The sequence below is a fragment of the Ixodes scapularis genome, unplaced genomic scaffold (genome assembly GCF_016920785.2).
Source record: "Ixodes scapularis isolate PalLabHiFi unplaced genomic scaffold, ASM1692078v2 PGA_scaffold1__304_contigs__length_218370807, whole genome shotgun sequence".
NCBI classification, from domain to species: Eukaryota; Metazoa; Arthropoda; class Arachnida; order Ixodida; family Ixodidae; genus Ixodes; species Ixodes scapularis.
Window position 1 is genome coordinate 173,753,836 of NW_024609846.1, and position 21,252 is coordinate 173,775,087.

The window sequence follows — 21,252 nt, forward strand, 5'->3', positions numbered from 1 at the left end:
AACGTCTGGGCGAGCCCTATCTCTCGGGTCCTCGGGAAACCCGCTCGGCACCTCCCCGCCCCTGGTGTCCAGCCAGCGAACCAATCCATTTATTTTCTTGTTACACTACCATCGGCGTCGCTCCCACACACACAGCGAGAAAGTACACCCCTGGACGTGTAAACCGTTGTCCCAGGGCGGACTCCCCAAATGGTGTTCGTTTTACACGCGAGGCTCGGTGTATTTCGTTTGCACCCGAGGTCTCGTGTAAAATGAACATCTTTGAACGTGTACTTCGTTCTGCGATCACACGTCAAGGGGTGTTTTTTTACAATGGCGGCCGTTTGACGCAAGACGGTTTCGACGAGCGAGGCCCAGCGCTTTACACGGCTTTTCGCCGCAGCGAAAGCATAGTTTGCACGTGTTCGTTCGTAATCGTCCATACGTGCTGAACTACCGCAAGCATTCACCCCCAAGCGCCGACGCCGTATCCATTACGGCGATTACGCGACAGTGGGAGCGATCATCGACTGCATCCAGCAGCGTGCTTCCCCATCGAGCAGGTCTCGTTCGCGTGGCGGTTCAGCCGATCGCCGAGGCCTCAAGCCGGTTGCATTGTCACCGACGCCGGGTAATTTCCACAGCAGTTATCTTTTCGCGACCACAGACATGAACTTTATTGAAAAAGCCCGTTTGCCGCGAGCGACGACACCGACCCGACCCGACCCTACCCGACCGGCGTTACCGACGTCCCGCTCACCTCTTTACCGGGAGCAAAGTTGTACGCGACGTTTCGACGTATCCACTCCTATCTCGTGTGTACGCAAATTTGCGGGTTTCCGGGTACGAATCGGCTACCGAAACGGCCAGCGAACGAAGACGAACTGAACACACGCGGTTACTTTTCTACTAGACTGTAGCTATGTGGTGTGGTTCCTTACACATAAATGGACTACGTACAAACAAAGCTAAAATAAAATTGGGCGGCTGCTTGCGCCACCTAGTGAGTATGCGGAAAACTACAAAAATGAAGGACATTTCGGCATTTGTGGAAGTGACACGCTCGAACACGGACGGCAGCATACCAACACATACATCACATACCACAAGATCAACATACAAGCATCTACATACACAAACAACGAACAGAGGCACTACCAACCCGACACTCCTACTCAATTGTAATAGAAACCCGCTCGGTATATATAGCAGACTTTTTGTTTCAGACGAAGGTCCGGTGACACCCCCCGTATTTTATATGAACGTAACGATATTACACAATTATTACTTATATAGTACGGCGACATAAATATAATTTGGGAAGGTACACATTTCTCTTAGTCTAGATTATAGCTAAAAGACACCCTATATTTAAAAAAAAAATGTTTCGAGCTAGCCGAAATGTAGCAAAATCTGGTTTCGTTTTCGGAAGTTCGAGCGCTCAAGGCTGGAATGCGCTAGCGAAGTGTGTGCTTGCTTCTGTCAAACTATAATCCATTGTATGACGCTCTCAAAGCTGCTGGCTGCAGCCCCCGTCTTCGTTTAGGGTTTGATTTACACGCGCTCCCGTGGAAATGAAATTATGCGCGCTCGAGTCGATATTATTGACAGCGTGATGTATAAACCGAATGTAAACGATTTTGCAAGCGACGAGAACAGCGACGGCGACCCGCTTCGCTGACGCTCGGTCACTCGCGCGACGACGCAAGCCGCATGAAAGCGGAACGATGTTTTCTAGAAATCCAAAAACCGAGTGACGCGACGAGCGATAGAAAGAAATCTTCGTAATACGTCGCTGACTCGTCGCTGTCGCCGTCGCTCGCTAAATCGCTTTATGCAGTTCAGCCTTTATACTCACGCTAGTGCCGACCTGCATTACCCGCTGAGCCCAAGCAAGCGATAAGGATATTCAAATATGTCACAACAGTGGCGTGCATTCGCTAAGAAAACATATATCTCAAATTCCTGCAGTTTGACGTCGGGATCCGTTACTTGTTCTGCTGTCACCTTGGCGAAACGGTCACTAAAGGGAAACTAGTCAGTTTGTTTTATCAGAAATTATAAAAACCTTATCTAGCCACTGTTATGCACAAAAGCACTCTGGAATTTCATATAAATAGTTTAGAATAAACTGAACACAATCGGTAACTTAATTTTCCAAGCATAATAATAAAAACAAATCTTAGAAAACAATGTATTTTTAAGGTGTTTCAAATAAAAAAAAACTGAAAAAAGAGCCTTATTTCAGCTGCACTATCACGTAAATACTTTGGGAAAAAAATATCTATTGAGAAGTAGGTTTTGCAATCTCTAATTTGCTTCTTTCAACTTTCCAGTTACTTTATGCGTACTTGCAGATTGTATCCTGACAAATCTAGACAAAATTGTATAAAAAGTAACAGTCTATATAAAATTTATAGCTTAATTAAATTCACATTTGTTTGATAATGTTCAATCTTAAATATGAGTTTTAAATTTCACATCTATTATTACAAATGATTGAATTACATGCTGCTTGATGCATGCTGTGCCGCCCCCCCCCCCCCCTTTTAAATATATATATCCTGTATATTTGCTGGTTAGTTGTTGTAAACCTCTTAATGTCGTGTTATTTGTTTGTTGTTGTAGGTGTATGAATGCATATGTTGTACCCCACTCCTACTTGGGCCTTCAATGGCCAGCAGTATCCTCTAAATAAAATTAAAAAAAACAAGTGAGCAGTAAAAATCTGGAAGACAAAAGTAAACACAGAGCCGTGCAAAAAGGCATTCAGTATATGAAACAGATACAGATATGGCGGTCCATCGGTTCAGCCTCCACACCGCCTAAAGACGGCAGTGTTGCAATATTACGAACCAGCGCACAGGTAGACAGTTACCAAAAATCCAAATACAAAAAACTCACATCAGCGCTGTGCGAGTGTATATTTTTGTGTATTTGGATTTTGAGTAACTGGTCTATCTGTGCGCTGGTTCGTAATTATGCCGTACCAACTCGCCCAATCTGCCGTATTAGTGTTGCAAAATACTTAGATCAACTATAATGCTAATGACTGCAGTGTATAAAAGCAAGCTACTCGTCGGAACGAGCTTGACGGTACGAGAATAAAGAGAATGTTTTCACAGTTAAACTCAGAGTCTGTTGCACCGTCTCTTCCGTCCTCAAGATCGAAAGTGCTACAGATTGGTGACCTGGACATGATGATTGACTCCGAGCACCTGCTATCCAGGGGAATGTTCTTCGTGGCCAAGGGCACGGCAATGGCTCTGCCTTTTCGGACGAAAATGCAGTAGGCACATATTCAACTTTCTCAGCCTCCACATCTGCAGCGCCTCCGCAACCACCTCTGCTAAGTCGCATCTAGCACCGGCATCTCCCAGCAATGGGCTGCGACCACCTTGCTTGCCCCACCGGCTTGGCAAGTGAATATTCATCGACATCTTCACACTGTTCACAAGGCATATTGCTAGCCGACCAGGGTCTCCTCATCGTTGCCATGTCAGGCATTCGCTCTCAGTTCGGTTCCTCATCTTAGGGGATGTTGCATCGGCCCCGCAGTCGGCCGGCATCCCCCTTTCAGTCCGAGGCTGTACACTCCAAACTGATCGAGCCGGACTGAAAGCACGACAGGGTCGATTTCCCCCGTCTGCTGCCTCATTTCCTGATTTCGGCATCAACTATCATGCACGGCTTCCAAACGCTCTCTTTCCTGCTCTCTAATATGTCATCCTGCTTTCGGTACATGTCAACAGCAACGACACCTCTCTGGAGCCGCAATCACTTCAACAAAATCGTGCCATTCCTCACAGTGCAGAGCTGAGGGCGATAGCTCTGCGGCAGTCTATCGGTTCAGCCTTGGCATCGCCAAAGATGACAGTGCTACTCATACTCGTCACCACGAGCTCAACGACATGAGAATAAACAGAATGTTTTTATTGCTCGGAGTCGGTCGCAGCATCTTTTCCGTCCACAACATTGTATACTCTAAAGGTAGTAAGCAAGAGACACACTTCAGATGAAAAGAACAAATGCTCGGATCACACATGCCGCGGGTGTCCAAAATTATCCATCATGTTGAATATTGTTTTGGTTTTTTTGATTCTAACAGAAGACAAACATCATTATCGCGCAATCAAAATGAATACTTACGAAACACCTAAGTCGCAGTGTACGTGCTCATTGCTGAGCTGCGGCTGTGGCATATATGTATTTATTTAAAAGTGCACCGATGATAAAACCTTCAGGTTTGGCAACAATACCGAGATTACAACGGTTGTTGTCCATTATAAAATACAAAAGAAATAAAAAATACCGGAAACAATGCAAGGTACAAATCTGCACAACAGGCTTCCGAATTCAACTACTTTGTCGTACTGGAGTTTGTTACAGTAATAACAGCTTTGGATGGGCTGTGAGGACAGCATTCACACTGAACTGGGTGCCTTGGTGACTATCACCAGTGTTGAGGAGTTGCCACTCCAGAGTTGGAACGATTCCGCACTTCCACAACCCTGGAATCGAATGCAAATAAAATGGTGGCAGCACTGGAATGGAATGGGAATGAAATTAGTAGTTACATTTTGCCCAGAATAGAGTAGGAATGGAATAGGCTTTGTTCTAATGCGAGCTGCTTAGATGCCCTCAAAGGGGCTTTCGAAACGGCATTATTGCACTTAGGTAACTGACGGTTTGGTTATCTGACTGCTTATGTTCCTTCGAGGATGAAAGTGGCAACCCCAGTGAAGCAACCCAAACTGTAGAGTTGTAGGCTGACAAGGGCAATTTACTCGATCTTAATCCAGGGTAAGGGTTTTGTACCTCAGCGTTCCAAAAACTACCCGTGCCCAGCACTTTTCAATCTGTGTTGTCACGTGACACGACCCACCGGAGTAACTCGGATCTATTTGGGTAAGATTTGGAACACAGCCAAAGTGTCGTTCCTGGTGCTGAGAGATGCAACCATAAGGCTGTTGGGACCATGTGTGATTACAGCACCAGTTGCAGGCCACCAGGCAGGGACAATGTCACACCGCCCGCACTTCGTTGATACACGTGACTCCTCACTTATTATGTATCTCGTAAAAGTGGAGGATATATACGGTTCTTTTGTGGAAAAGATGGGCGACTCAGTTTTTCTCTCTGTTACGAGGCTTTTACACCTGGTGGTGCGATCAATATCTGCAGTGCCCCCATACCAATTGCCACTAGTGCTATGTGCGACCAAAGCTCAACTTAGTAAAATCAATGATTGCGGGTAGGGTTTTGAATTTTGCAGTTGTCTACGCATTTCACAACGCCAGCTTTACGCCGACGTTATTTTCCGGTAACTTAGTACAAGCTGTCAAGTGCCATTTTCACAATTGGGAGGGATTGAGAGGAATGGAATGCAGCAGTTCAGCCATTCCAGGAGTGGGAATGGGCCCAGTTTTTCCTTTCCAGGAGTTCAAAGGAATGGAATTAGTATTAGAAAATTCCAATTCTCTGCAATGGAGTTGGGTGGAATGGGGAATCTTTTGTTTGTTTGCACGCCTAGAATGTTTGAGATGACTCGAGAATCTTGTTTGTTCGAGCTCGGAACCTTCTAGATACCTACGGGCTTACAAAAAGCGCTTCGCATGGCTGCTCGAGTCAGTCGTCCTTTTGTCGCTGTCAAAGTATGTGCGGTCTCTGTTACTTTATGTTTCTCGGCACAAGTTCGCTGCATTTAACAATGATCTGAAGTTTTATTAATCAAGTTTGTTTTTGTTCATGACATATTGGTGGATGTGCTGGGTAACGCAGTCTATGCCCATAAAGCGTACCATATGTGAACACGATAACTCTGAAGACGACGATCGTGAAGGCGACGTCCTTGAAATCATCCGAGGACGACTCCAACTCTGACACCAACGACGACCTCAACTATGGCCTCGGAAGCGACCCGGACAATGAACTTGACAAAGCCCCTGGCTACCACACTTAGACGAAAACATCATGACGACTTCTACGCTGATGATGAAACGGACGACAACTCCAAAGACCAAACCCGGCTACAATGTCAACAACCAACCTGACAACGGCCTCGATGACAAACAGTCTTCAACCGTGGTGACGAGACTGATGACGACACTGATGATGACCCAGGCGAAGACTCAAACAATTTCATGGAAGACAATCCCGACTACGGCTTTGACAGTTATCCAAGGACAATCCGGACGATGACTTTAAAGGGCAACTCCGGCCAAAACTCGAAATTAAAGAAATTACTGGTATCGCTGTAGTGACACAAAATACGACCCCAGCCAAAATATTACGTCCGTGGGATGCCGCATTCTCAACTAATGCCGATAATAAAAATGTGACCCGCCGCGAGCCGCTGCACCTTAGCGGTCGGCTAGCGGGTTGCCGATCACTAAAGCAACATTGGGCCGTGACGTCAGTATCGTTCTTTTTTTCCTCCAAGCGTTACGCGGAGTGCGCTTCTTTGAGCCGCTACCACCGCTACTTGGACTTGTGATTGTCATGTTTAGCCATTGCTTTTATCTGTAGCCCGTGTAGCTTCGGTATAGCCTTTTGTTTATTTGCTTGTGAGGACTCAAAGACTGGTTTTAGCGAGCAACTCGTAGCGCCCAAGACTGCCCAGCTGTTCCTCGAAGGATGCCGAGTAGAACTTGTAGTGCTGTGGGCTGCTCAAACAACCCGCTGCACAACCCGGAGGTGCTTTTTCACAAGTTTCCAACGTACCAGAAATTGAAGAAGGTGTGGGTAAACGCTGTTCGACGAGTGGACTTCGGCTTTTACGCGCCCAAGGAAAAAAGAATGCAAAAACAGACATGTACAGCCCTAACGCAGCAGCCCGTGCCGGAAAGCCTCAAAGCTTTGTGTCTGTTACTGACCCGCAGCGCGAAAGCGAGAGGGCCCCCAGTACTGTACTTCACTGGCAGCGCGTCGTAGAGCAACGCCGCTCCATCCACGGAGCCCCGATGACAATTTAGGCCTAGCGACAGAGTACGGAAGACTGCACACACGGCGACAGCCGCTGAGTACGGTACTGAACGAGTTCACTCGTTTTCCAGTCGCTACCTTTTGGGTATACTAGCGACAAGTACGGCATGGCACACGCACGGCGGCGGCGGCCGCCGAACGGCACTGTACGAGTTTACGGGTTTTCCAGTCACTAGCTTTTGGGTATACGCACTAACTCTTCCTACATGTGCTGGATAACTACCACATATACAGAATTAAAATAAAATCAGCTTACCTCCTACCTTTAGACGGCTAGCGCAACAGAAGTAGCTGCTGATCAACCTGCGTACTCGTTGAACGAGAACGATCCTGACGTAACGTTCACATAGCGGCTGATTTCTAGTGCTGCCAGGGCCTCGAGCGGCTAGTTTAGGTTTTGTTGGCCGTGCCCCAAACAAAACTTAGAGGCGTCCATATCTTTAAAACTATGCACAATAACGAGGAAAAAATTACACCTTGCAATTCAGGGACGCTGACTGCACTAAAAACAGTCATAATCCCAAAATTGAAAGTATGGTCCGAAGTTGCCCTTTAACGACAACCACGACTACAAACTTGACGGCGACCTTGATGATGAACCCGATGACAATACCTACGGCAAGTGTGGTATCTGTCACGAAGACGAACAGGACGACGACGCCTGGTATGTCACTCAACGAACGGAGGAAGTTTGCCAGCTTGGTCGCATTTTGATGCAAGCCACAACTTCCTGACGATGACTGCTACAATCTTTGTCACCACGACGCCCAGTTTCAGCCTGGCTACCCACTGTGAATCTAAACACCAATTCATCGTCGCAGCAAGGAACTGTTAAAGTGGTGCTTCGACCTCAAGGTTATTCGCTACATGAGACCTAAGTTGTAAGTCGTTGGCCAATGGCACATCAACATTGTCACGCTGCCCTCTGCGACCCGTAGGCGATTCACGTCTTCCGACTCAACTGAACTAGGTATGCTCGGTAGGACTGTGAAAATCTGCTATTTACGAGACTCTATTTTGACCTAGTCTTGTTTAAGCTGTTAATTTAATTTTGTGTTGCATAAAGACGATGAGTCTTTCACAAGAGGGGAGTAATGCCACGTGCAAATAGCGGAGTCAGCAGCGTGATCGACTCACATGCCGCTGACCCCGCCAGCGCATGTCCTTCTTTCTATTGTTTGCGTGACTGGAATGATGAGACGACTCTAAATTTTTTTTGTTCGAGCTCAGAAACTTCTAGATGCCCACGCGCTTACAAAAGTACCTTCTCTTGGCTGCGTGAGGCAGTTGTCCTTTCGACACCATCAAAAGTCTTTGTTAATTTATGTTTCTCAGCACAAGTTCGGCGCATTACACACTGATTTTAAGTTTAATAAAGAAGTATGTTTTTATTTGTGACAATATTTAGATGAATTTTGATAATTCAATCTTCTGATATTTCAAACTAAAGTGTGTGGCTTCCAGTGCCCGCTTGCTCAAGCGCTAACCGAGGCTAAAGTTAACCGCAGTACCTAGGAGAGGGATTTTGAAATCACGTGACTGGCTCGGCAGGAATGCAGGGAAACATGGCGGTGCCCCGGTGAGTGAGCGCCGCTCGCTTTGAAACTAATATGTCGTTGTAGCTGCAATATTGGGCGCGTTAGTCAGCAATGAATGGTGCCAGAGGCTTTCGCTTTGCCTTACCTCATTTAAATCGCAAAGCATGAGCATATGACCTGGCCGCATTTTTTAGATAGTCTTTCGATTCTGGCCATTCCTAAGCCTAAATGAACGCGATAAATGTTAGCATGGCAATGTCTTTGGAAAGTGGATTGCCTTTACTCAATCGGCCGGGTATTAATAGCACACAAAAGCAGACAGCGTCCCAATAGACCATATTAGACCTTTCTCTAAATTTCCCAAGCACCGAGGTGCATGCTACAAGTGTAGTTACACGCGTTGCACGTGCTGGCGTCTGAAGTAGTAACTGTTCTAAAGTAAAAAGTCTAAAGCAAATTTTGTCTTGCACGTGCGTTGGTCAAATATTTATTATGATTATTTACTTTGAATCTTTTATAAGAGGAAGGCCAGTGCGCGCGGACCGCAGAATTATACTTCCAGCGTTCTTCTCGATGCTTGGGTAATTTAGAAAAAGGTCTATAGGGATGCTGTTTGCTTTTGTGTGCAATCAATACCCGACTGATAGAGTCAAGACAATCCGCTTTCCAAAGATGTTGCTAAGCCGACAATTACCACATTCATTTAGGCTTAGGAACGGCCAGAGTCGAAAGACTATCTAAAAAATGCGGCAAGAGCCATGCTCATGCTTTGTGATGAAGTGAGGTAAGGCAAAGCGAAAGCCTCCTGCACCATTCGTTGCTGACTAACGCGCCCGGTATTGCAGCTACAACGACATATTAGTTCCAAAGCGTGCGGTGCTCACTCACCGGGGCACCGCCACGCTTCCCCGCATCCCTACCGAGCCAGTCACGTGATTCGAAAATCCCTCTCCTAGGTACTGCGGCTAACTTCAGCCGCGGTTAGCGCTTCGAGCAAACGGGCCCTGGAGTTTGAAATAATGAGAGTCGACTGTAAAACACCATTTTTGCTACCCCAAGTAGCAATTTATTTTAGTGTAATTTCTGGAATCTTTTATGCAGACCGAACACTTCTCTTTCAATAAGCTTGTCGGCATAAAATTTAGACTATTTTTTATAGCCTAAACGTAGCAAGCGTTCAAAACAAATACAACCTAGTGCATCAGATACACAGAAAACACAATATTAGCAAATGCTACTTTTATTGAACACATCTGGAGTTTCTGTTGGATACATACAGCACTGTGAAGAAGTACACCATTCTTATATGAAAATAAGCTTCCCACCAGTGAAATTTCTCAAGTTGGACAGCCTTGTTGTAAGTGAGGCACGTTAAAGAGAACCCTGCACAAGTTTTCATAGACACTCTTACAAAGTTGTTTCATCCGTACAATAGCGACTTCAAGGTATATGTGTAGAAACTTCCCAAAGTGCAAACATTATGTGAAGAAACTGCATTTCAAAGTTGACGTCCTCGCAACCCCCCCTATCGGTAGCTGCTCTACCGGCAACAATGAAAAGAACTATAGAAAGACCGCTGAGGCCACATAACGTAAGACATGGTGTCCAAGATTCGCCATGGACAGCATTGTTGGTAGTTGGACTTGTTTGTGCTCACTCTTTTACCCAGTCTGTCGATTGACAGCTATTTAGAGTGCATGATAGGAACTATTTGTGCTGTAGACATAAAAACATGTACATGTTGCCCCCCCCCCCCCCCCCCCTTTGAATCTGGCAGGCGAGACCACTCGAAAATGTTTGAGAGTAGCTGTGTAGAACTGACATGTTCTAACATTCTGATGACACAATTATTCCTATTAAAAGGTATGCTTAACCGAAATTCGAAGCTTGCAAAACAACACTGGGGCGGTAGGCGGGACGCTGCAAAACCCCCAAAACATCACACATACAGCATTATTTCTAACGGATGGCCGTATTTTTGGAAACATGTGGGATTCAACAAGGCCGACGAGACATGTGATGTCGCGATTCTCATCCCCTCTCCTCTAGGCTTCATGCCCTTAAGCAGGTGAACCGAAGCGGGAATGAGAGAAGCGAGGCCGCTTCCCCTCATTCTAAAGTGTACCAGGAGAAGTATTGTGGGCACCCTGGCGGCTCCCAAACCAAGTTGCCCGACTGCGAGGCTCAAGCCGAACTTTTCCCGCGTGGCGGCGACGTCACGCCAGCCACGCGCACATCGGATGCGCCGCCTTGATAAGGCAGATCAGAGGCGGCGCACGGAGAGTCGCTGCTTGGACTCCGGCAGCGCCGGTAGCAATGTTAATCGTCTTGTCCATGTCCAATTAAATGTAGTTTCTTGTTGTTGAAACCGTTGGCTCCGTGTTATTCCTCGGGTCGGGTATGCAGCAAGGCAAACCGACCACAGTATGATGTCACATTTCTTGTTTGATTGTGCCCTTTCCTTTCCAAGAATACGGCCATCCGTTTGAGATATTAATGTATGAGTGATGTTTCAGAGTTTGTAGAGCTCCCATTCAAAGCTTCCGCGGCCTTATTTTATGAAATCCAAATTTTGGTCCAGCATCCTTTTAAACAAGCTTTTTCAAATATTAGCATAATGAACATACAATTGGACAACTTGCTAACTCACAACAGCATCCTCCCGATGATGCCGTACAAAGGTTCTGTCACACGCACCAACCGAGGGGATTGCTGCAAGTCCATCCACCCTCAACTTTTAGTCACCTTTGAGACTGAAGAACTGCTGTATGAGGCCCGTCCAGCCACTGCGCACACAAAGAGAAACACGGGAAATAACACTCAGTGACGAGCAAAATCTCTGGGCGGAAAGCCCTCCATGACAAATGAGCACTGTTGGGTTACGGCAATGGCGTAATACAATGGTTCTACTTCTTGGATGCCTTCACCGCTGCGGTGGGTGGTCGCAGCTAGTCGTAGCAGATAGTGTCACGTTTGTTGCTCGTACCAAAACACCAAAGCCGTGTAGTATTCTTGTTGCCGAAGTTCATAAGCCTACGTTCCCGGTCTACACAGACTACACAAAGCCAGCCACGAGCAAAGCTAGCTAACCCCGTTTCTGCTGCGGCGACAAGCCGCCAGGGCGGTGACACCGCCGCTGAAACTTCTGCCTCGGCTCTTCAAACCAGGGCCCCTCAGTGCACAAGCATGACACTTGCTAGGCTGCTCTGCCTGTACCAAGTGACACGCGCCCGCATGTTCCCTCTCATAATTCTTCTGACTGTACGTGCCCCGTATGGTACACGGCCATACTGTGCACATGGCGAAAGTTCCCTTTTGAAAGTGCTCCACGGTCGGCTTACAATGCTGCGAACACATAGCACATGACCACTATAGGTGACGACACTTGGGACACTTGCCATCCGTCGTTGTGGCGCAAAGTCGCTTTCTCAGTCGTCCTCACAAGGGGCAAGGAAAGGCAGGCACTGCATAAAAAATCAATACATATTATAACACTGGCTGTGGCAAACTAGTTTCAAAGATGATACAGTCATGTCTTCTTAATATGGACACCTCCGTACTATAAAAAGATTTTTTTTCTATAATGTAAGGTGTTTATATGAGAAAATTAAATTTAAAACAAAAATTGGATAACAAGCATAACCAAACAAACAGTTTATTCAGCTAAAAGATAATGAGATGTGAGTTTGCTCTATCGCTTTAGAGCCGTTTAACATGTAGCACTACTGTCGTTTATAAGAACAGATACCAAGGCTGTAAAGTGATGATCGGCTGAATAGCAAAAGATGTTGCACTGTATGCACAAGCCGGATGTAATTGACACTTAGCTGCCGGCAGTTAGGATCCTATAATCTTATGATCGCAGACGGGAATTACATCTGGTGCCTACGGCTGGAATAATGTCTCACTTCGTAATAGAAAAAGCACAAAAAAAACACAGGATGGAGAAACCGGGTGTCACAAATTCAGGCTTCTCTTCATTTTTTTAAATACTTTTATGATCTTTTTTTTGGACCACTTTAAGTGTTGGTACGGTCAAAAAGGGGGAGTGTGGTGCCACTTTTAATCTCGGTTCGTCCCGTCGTAGTTCCTTTCTAAGTCCCCAACGAATTTGCTCGTTTGCGGAATGGGTTTTTGTTAACGGGCGACGTAGATCATCCCAGGTCACAGTTTGTGGCTTTGACCTCGCGGACGGAGGGGTGCGTATGCTGGCTCGCGTATGGTGCCGATTTGACATTCAGGGGCGCCGCCGGGATACAAAGATGTTTACGCTGGCTCGCGCGCTTTTTGAAGGCGGCGGCTTTGCTCAGTCTGCCGCCTGTCGTGTTCTATGTATCGGCGATAATTGATGTTTTTGGACTTGTACGGGGGAATGGATGGGCACATATGTTTGGTTGTCTGAAAAATGTAATAGGTTTTGCCATTTGGGTCGTTGCTGTGTAGCTTTGTTTTTCTTGAAAGTTGACTGACCCGAAAGGCGGGGAAACGGGAGGGTGGTCGGTAGACGCGCCTATAAAAGGGGGTTCGGGAACAAAGAAGGTAGTCCAACCCCAGAGCTGGCCGGGTCACTACTCAACGCGGTTACTCCCTGCAGATGAGTCTTGGAACGTGTAATTTTTGGCTTCTGCCCTGCCTGTCGGACAAGTGTTTGAGTTTGTTGTGCTGAAGCGTGTGTGGCTGTGTGGTGCGCGGTGTCGACCTCATCAAGCCTCTAATTGAACCGCTGGACTTCGAGACACCGTTCATTCTTCGGCCGACAACTCCAGACTACGGACTGCTCTGGACTCGGCACCTACCGGAAAGCTAAGCCTGGTTTTCTAGGACTTGTCTACTGCATTCTCTGGCTCTGAAGTACGAATTGTTGAATGTTGGGAAGATTTTTACACAGTGCTACTTTCTGTCGCGACTGTTTTGGGGGATTATCCCATGTGTGTAGCGGTAACGTTCGAGCTCCATCTCGGTTTGCCCTCGTTGTTAGTGTCGGGTTTTCGTCACTGTTTTGTTGGCTTATTCCGGTTTTATGAGCGTCGAGTCTTTTTAGTATTAGTTTCTGGCTCGCAGGGCTCCATAGCTTTGAGCTGGAGTGTGGTTTGTGTTGAGTGCTCTATTGCCGTGTACAGCTTAGTTTTTCACTTTATTAAATCTAATCTTTTGTTTGCTTATCCTCCCTGTGTCATCATCTTTCTCTACTGATTATACACCAGGCGTGGACCTAGCGCTAGTCAATGGTCGAACTAAGCTCTCTTGTTCTTTTCCCGTAATTTCTCGTTTATTCTCAGAGTAGATCATTGAATTATTTTTATTAATTTGAACCCCACTCCGTGACACCGAAACAGATGGGAAAGCACCACAACGTATTAAACTCGTCGAACATTAAATGTTCTTGAATTATACCTCTCTCATGCTTGCTACGTGATGAAGCCCAAAGGTTAGTTCAATGCCAATCAATATTAAATGTCTTTAGATGGGCACCTGCTGCCCGATCATGGCCTTTATTGCAAAGCACTGTTCACACATTTGCGAGTCCTGCAGTGCCTTGTGGAATGGTGGGCGATACTTGCCGTTCCGCAAGGCACTGCAAGACAGATCAGGCTCAACTTTTGAATGTCGACGTGCTTACGGAATGCTGCAGCAAACCAATCATTCGCCGAGGGAAAAAGAAAGGAAGCTGCATGCCTCCGTGTGCTCATTGCCAGTGTTTTCTGCACTGCTATGTACCCTGCTTGTGTGCTGTGATTTGCAAGCCAGCGCGGGATATATTTCCTTGATTTGTTTGTCTGTTCAGCTGTGCGAGGTTGTGATTGAAACAACCAAGAAGTATAGACCGCCATTCTTTTCATCAAGCTAAGGCTTCGCTCATCCCTACCGAAAAAAAACATTTGAAATTCAAACGGGTGGCAAACTGGTCGCCCGTTTGAATCAAACTTGTCGATCCGTTTGGATCAAACGTGATTATGGGATACGGGTACCCGTTCGAAACGGTACCCGTTTGGTACAGGTGCCCGTTTGATACGGGTGCCGTATGGTACGAGTATCCATTCGACATGGCACGTGACCACACGTTTGAACGTGCCATTCGAATTGGCAAATTATGCGCAAGCCGTAAATGGGTATCGTCTGGGAGGTTGGTTATCTTAAACATATTTAAGACGTCCCGAAACTCGTAAACGTATTTATAACATGGAGAAAACACGTAGAACAAATGCACTCGCGTAGGTGCTTGTAAGTGGACAGGAAAACCAACACAAAATATTGTTTTCAATTCTCCTCGAAGTTTATTACTTCTTCTGTAGACAAGTACAAACGTGCAAGCGATCTGTGAACACTATACAGGTAGACTTTCGGGGAAATTATTCTCCTGGCTGCCGCGCGAATAGGCGCTGCATAATTCTTTAGATAATCTAGAAGAGTACGCGTAGAAGAACGGTCAATCGTTGCCAACACGTAGGTTGCAGTGCACTTACCATAACAATTGCGGACTTGAAAGATGTAATCCGTGATATTTGTCGACACGGTCAAAGCAGGACAACCACACAAACACAAACGAGAGGGAACGGCTCCTTGGAAGTTTCAACACGATGCGGCGCACAAGCTGTCATTTGCCGAACCCAACCAAACCGCGAGAATTTGCGACTTTTTTGAAGAATCGCTCGTTGCCGACATACACGTGGGTCTTTTCGAACACTGATAGCTTTAGTGCACATCCAATACGCTGTCGAGAGACATCCCAATAAGACCGCAGGGTTAGGCGACAGATTGAAGCAGGTAGGACGAGCGAACTTCGAGCAGCGACTGACAACAAGCAGACAAAGAAAAAAGCGGCTGCAAGGCGCGTCCTTCCGGATCTCGATGCTTATCAGCGTGTAGCTCGCGCGCTGCTGTGGGTCACGTGACAGGGGTGACAAGAGAGGAGGGAGGGGGCGAGGTCAAGGCGCTGGGACCACCGGTACAGCCCCTCTCCCTCTCCCCAGGCATTCCAGGGAGATGCGTTTTTGTAGTCCGGAAGAACAAACGCTTGCGCGCGCGCTCCAACTTTGGAAATGGCGGCGGGGCGGCCAGAAGCTCGGCTTGCGCCCGAGCGAAGAAAGTACTCAGCGCAAGCTCGTAGTTTGAGTGCTGCAACGGCGGGCGAGCTCTCGCAATGCTCGATGTTCTTGCAGCCGCGTGTACGCGTGCTACCTTCGCTGCGTCTTGAAGTAAAGTGAAACGGAGTCTAGACGTACCTTCTTTCACGCGGTCGCGTCTTCAGCGAGAGAGATTCGAGCTGAATAAGTAAATTGAGGCAACAAAGATGGACAAAGTATTAAAGGTCTGTCAAAAATATCGGCTCACCAACGTCGCGCGTTTACATAAAACAAAAAAAAAATGTGTTAGTTTTGGTTGCAGTATAATCGAAAATCAGCGCAATTGAAATATAAATATAATTACTTGCATTACGCGGACGATCTGAAATCGATGAACCGGCGCTGCCAGCCTTCCGGAAAACATTGGCTGCCACGGCTGAAACGCTAGGCCTGCCCACGCCGCCGATCTGTACGTTCAATATCAAACGGGCTCCGGAGAGCCGTTTGATTAAACCGGTGCAGTTTGCAACATGGTCACCGGTTTGAGCAAACGTGCGACAACTTTTCCCAAACCAGTCGCCCATTTGTCCAGACGAGCGACCCGTTTGCCAAATAGGTGACCGTTATGGCTCATACGGGGGACCCCTTTGAGCCATACGGGCGACCCCTTTGACAAACTGGTGACCAGTATGGTTAAACGGTTACCGGTATGAACCCGTTTATTTTCATATAGGCGCGAAATGGTTTTTTTCAGTAGGGATCCGAACCGGGGACGATGACTGCTGTTGTTTACACGATTTTCGACAGCTATGTGGAGTGGCTTTGTGTTTAAAATTGCAATCCTAAGTGCAAAAAGAAGTTACCGCAGACTATATTGTTAAAGGTTGATTTCAACTGGCAGGCTCTGGCTACAACCACCTTAATATTCATTCAACATTGTTTGCATTTCTACTTACCCGTGATCGCTTCATTTGCCAAACACGTTAGTGGCCGGTCACCTTACCAATGAAACTAATGTGCTGGTGTCTCCGGCGTAGAATTCCCTCAGGGCTACATGCAATGCACAACCCAGTTTGTAGCCCGTTGTGACTGAAAGCTTTCACACTGGGGAAACGTTGTTGTCACAAACGCAGTCAAAGAATGCGATAGGATTGAGGGAACAGGGGGATTGTCCAAGTTGACTGACTCCATGAGCATATGTTTCTATCGCCACCGTGTTTCGTCCACGCAGGCGACGGAGAAAACGATATAGAGACTCCTCGCGCTTGCCAATGCAAAGTTTCTCTAAAACGTCGAAATACGAGACACCCAGCAGCGAAGTGTCGATATTGCCGGAGAGAGCGGCGGGACAACGATCAGCGCAGGATCGCGGCTTCGCCACTCTTATGCGACGGTGTCTTCGGTTTCCGCTCTCTGCAGCTTCCGCCGGGACGCTAGCCGTGCCTAATTGTGCTAGCTTTGAGCACCACAGTTCATAGGGTTCACAGCGCCCGAGCGAAAGCTCGCGCAAAAGAACCGGCGAGCAGTCGAGTCGTTTCCAATCGACGGGGTGGCTAAACGCCGGTTGTGTGAATCGGGCTTAACGCCTGAGCCGGCTTGCTCAAAGCAAATCTAACGTTCTTGAATGTCATGTAATAAAAATTTGAGACGTGCTACATTCTATACACGTTTGCAAGTCCGGCTTCAGGGAGCTGCCATCTTGCCTGTCTGGGGTGCGCTTGGACCAGTCATAATCCGATTACGAAGCCTTGCTAAGGCGTCGTAATCGGATTATGGCCTCTCCCGAGAGCGCACCCCACTGAGGAAGATGGCGACGCTCTGAGACCGGACTTGCAAACGTGTATACAAACTTGATAAAAAAAAATCAAACACTCACCTTCGGCTGCTACGTCCGCCGTACCGCTTCAAGGCAGAAGCAACATGGCGCTCGACGTTTTGGGGTGTTGGGCTGGGGTGTTTTCAGTGTTGCTTACACGCCTAGTCGTGTAAACCGAAACCGAAACACCAATTTTTACTACCCCAAGTAATTTTTTGACGATTTATCACTAGCAGAGCGTGTAAAAATATGCTAACGAGTGAAAATGGGGTGTAAACAGGCGAAATATTACATTTTCGCTAACAGTGCACTTACGGGTGCGTGCGGAGTACGCCCTCTCGTCAAGTGTAGCGTACGCGCTCGAGTACTATACTTTGTTTCGCACACATAGCTTGCAACGCTGCCGCGGCTGCGGACGCGAGCATGTGGATGTATATATACCCTATTCCAATAACGTACGAGCGCAGCCAGTGCGACAAGCGCTGGTATGTTTTCTTTGACGACGCTCTTACTGCGAGAGCATGTGTGTATAGCCCGCTCAAAGTGCGTTTGCTCTCGTAGCGTTAATGGGGTCTCCTTCGCTCGCAGTCTAATTGAAACCAAAACGCAAGCAAACAAAACATTTGAGATCAACCCCATACTAACGCCACCAGCTTTGACAGCGCAGACTTCACGTGCAGGTTTTTGGCGGGCTAACCTAAGATCTGCAAAAAGGGGCATTTGAGGTGGCGTTACACTATGTGCTCTCGACTAAAATAAGAAATTTCAATCTATTATAGGACCACTTCAGTATCGACCAATTCAAAATACTATTCATGCAAAACAATTAAGCGCGAAAAATAGAAAAAAAGATGTTCTCCCAAACAACCCCAAGATTCTGGGACACGATCTACTTGCGCCCTCTCTTGGTAGGTGTGCAATATCGCTGAAAAACAGTCGGATCTGGCGATCCGAATAAAATCACGCAAAGTTCCCCCGGAATTATTGAGATCATTGTGATTGATAACTTCAGGAAAATTTTCACCACTTCGTCACTCTTTCTCTAGGTTCCCAGGAAATAAGAGTGATTTCCCCCATAGACTGCCATTGAAATCTCGCTTTATTTTTCACGTTCAGTGAGTTAATAAAGCAACCCCTCAATATTTCAATAAGTTCCCGCAGGTATATATTCTAGAAGATTTATGCTATCGAAATATTCAAGCAGCTTTCATGTATATTAATTATCCCAGGTTCCCAGCGAGATAATTAATTACACCTGTAGCTTCCGCCGCGTAAAGGCATCTTTCCAACAAGAAGAGGAGTGCTACGGGAAAGACTACTTTACACTCGTCAGCAAAGGCGCACTTTTTGGCGATGTGCGCCTTTGCTGGGAACCTACAGAAAACACCTCAGACGTTTGAAAGTTCTTAAAACATGTACCCTGGTAATTGTTCAATATGATTCCCGGGGAACTTTGCGAGATACGTCTTGGTTGCCGAGATACGCAGCACTGAAGTAGGCTCCTTTGACAAGATCTCTCCCCGAAGCAGTGAACCGCGCATTTTTTGGCGAAGTGCGCCTCCGCTGGGAACCTACAGAGAACGCCTCAGACGTCTGAAAATCCTTAAGACATGTACCCTCGTAACTGTTCAATATGATTCCCGGGGAACTTTGCGAGATACGTCTTGGTTGCCGAGATACGTAGCGCTGAAGTAGGCTCCTTTGACAAGATCTCTCCCCGAAGCAGTGAACCGCGCATTTTTTGGCGAAGTGCGCCTCCGCTGGGAACCTACAGAGAACGCCTCAGACGTCTGAAAATCTTTAAAACATGTACCCTGGTAACTGTTCAATATGATTCCCGGGGAACTTTGCGAGATACGTCTTGGTTGCCGAGATACGTAGCGCTGAAGTAGGCTCCTTTGACAAGATTTCTCCCCGAAGCAGTGAACCGCGTATTTTTGGCGAAATGCGCCTCCGCTGGGAACCTACAGAGAACGCCTCAGACGTCTGAACATCCTTAAAACATGTACCCTGGTAACTGTTCAATATGATTCCCGGGGAACTTTGCGAGATACGTCTTGGTTGCCGAGATACGCAGCACTGAAGTAGGCTCCTTTGACAAGATCCCTCCCCGAAGCAGTGAACCGCGTATTTTTGGCGAAGTGCGCCTCCGCTGGGAACCTACAGAGAACGCCTCAGACGTCTGAAAATCCTTAAGACATGTACCCTCGTAACTGTTCAATATGATTCCCGGGGAACTTTGCGAGATACGTCTTGGTTGCCGAGATACGTAGCGCTGAAGTAGGCTCCTTTGACAAGATCTCTCCCCGAAGCAGTGAACCGCGCATTTTTTGGCGAAGTGCGCCTCCGCTGGGAACCTACAGAGAACGCCTCAGACGTCTGAAAATCTTTAAAACATGTACCCTGGTAACTGTTCAATATGATTCCCGGGGAACTTTGCGAGATACGTCTTGGTTGCCGAGATACGTAGCGCTGAAGTAGGCTCCTTTGACAAGATTTCTCCCCGAAGCAGTGAACCGCGTATTTTTGGCGAAATGCGCCTCCGCTGGGAACCTACAGAGAACGCCTCAGACGTCTGAACATCCTTAAAACATGTACCCTGGTAACTGTTCAATATGATTCCCGGGGAACTTTGCGAGATACGTCTTGGTTGCCGAGATACGCAGCACTGAAGTAGGCTCCTTTGACAAGATCCCTCCCCGAAGCAGTGAACCGCGTATTTTTGGCGAAGTGCGCCTCCGCTGGGAACCTACAGAGAACGCCTCAGACGTCTGAAAATTCTTAAAACATGTACCCTGGTAACTGTTCAATATGATTCCCGGGGAACTTTGCGAGATACGTCTTGGTTGCTGAGGTACGTGGCACTGAAGTTGCCTACGTTTATGGAAATGATCAAACCGCTGAGTGTTTTGCCAAGGTACGGCTCAGCTGGGAACCTGTGGAAAAAATTGCAAAGTCTTGGTCATGGTGACAAAGCTGAAGGGCACAGAATGTTCGTGCGCAAAGATTGGCGAAGATTGACATATGATGCGTCAATGGACGTTTTGCAGAAATACGGGATCGAGAGTAAATGGATCTGTCACCCTTTCTCTCTTCGTGCTGGCCGAGAGGAGAGGAACGAAGGCTTCTTTGTATTTACCTCAGGGCGAAAGACAATCGTAAAGATAAACCAAAGTGGTTTAGAGGGAGCTTGATCTAGGTCACCTCGACAGAATAGTCTATTCACTTGCTGAGTCAGCGCCCACAAACATGGCCGCCACACGATAAAGCAACGCTTTTATTCGAGAGCTCTGTAAAAAATAAAATAAGGCAAAGCAAACTCGCCAATCGGATAACCACTTTTGCCTTCAGCGGTCATGCTTGTGTGTAGTGTAAAATTATCGCCCTCCTAACGTTAATATTAGAGGAGGAAACTTTGAACTCCGTAGCAATAATTTGTCGCTAATTATCTAATTAAATAATCTAGCTATGACTATTACATTGCTTCCTCAAATGCCCAAGAACAGTGGAAAGATGTTTGCGTAGCAACTTTTGATTCATTTTTTATACGTTGCTTTTAATAAATTAAAAACTGTTCTCTTGCCTTTCAAGATGGCCGCGGTGCGACCGCAGCCTTAATGGATGCTACGCGCATGGAAACACCAGGGCATGCACATTTCAATTTTGACACCATCATACTACAACCGGGCTAACGCACAGATTGAACAGGAGTGCTCAGCGTTGTGCATGGCTAGGTTGGGACTCGTGCTCAGTCACTGCGCGGACGTCAGGGTCAGGCTCAGTCGCTAAGTTGGTAACGTCGGAGTGTGGTGAATTCCATTAATAAAGAGGGGACAGTTAACAGGCTTTCATTAGAGCATAGGTGGTGTTT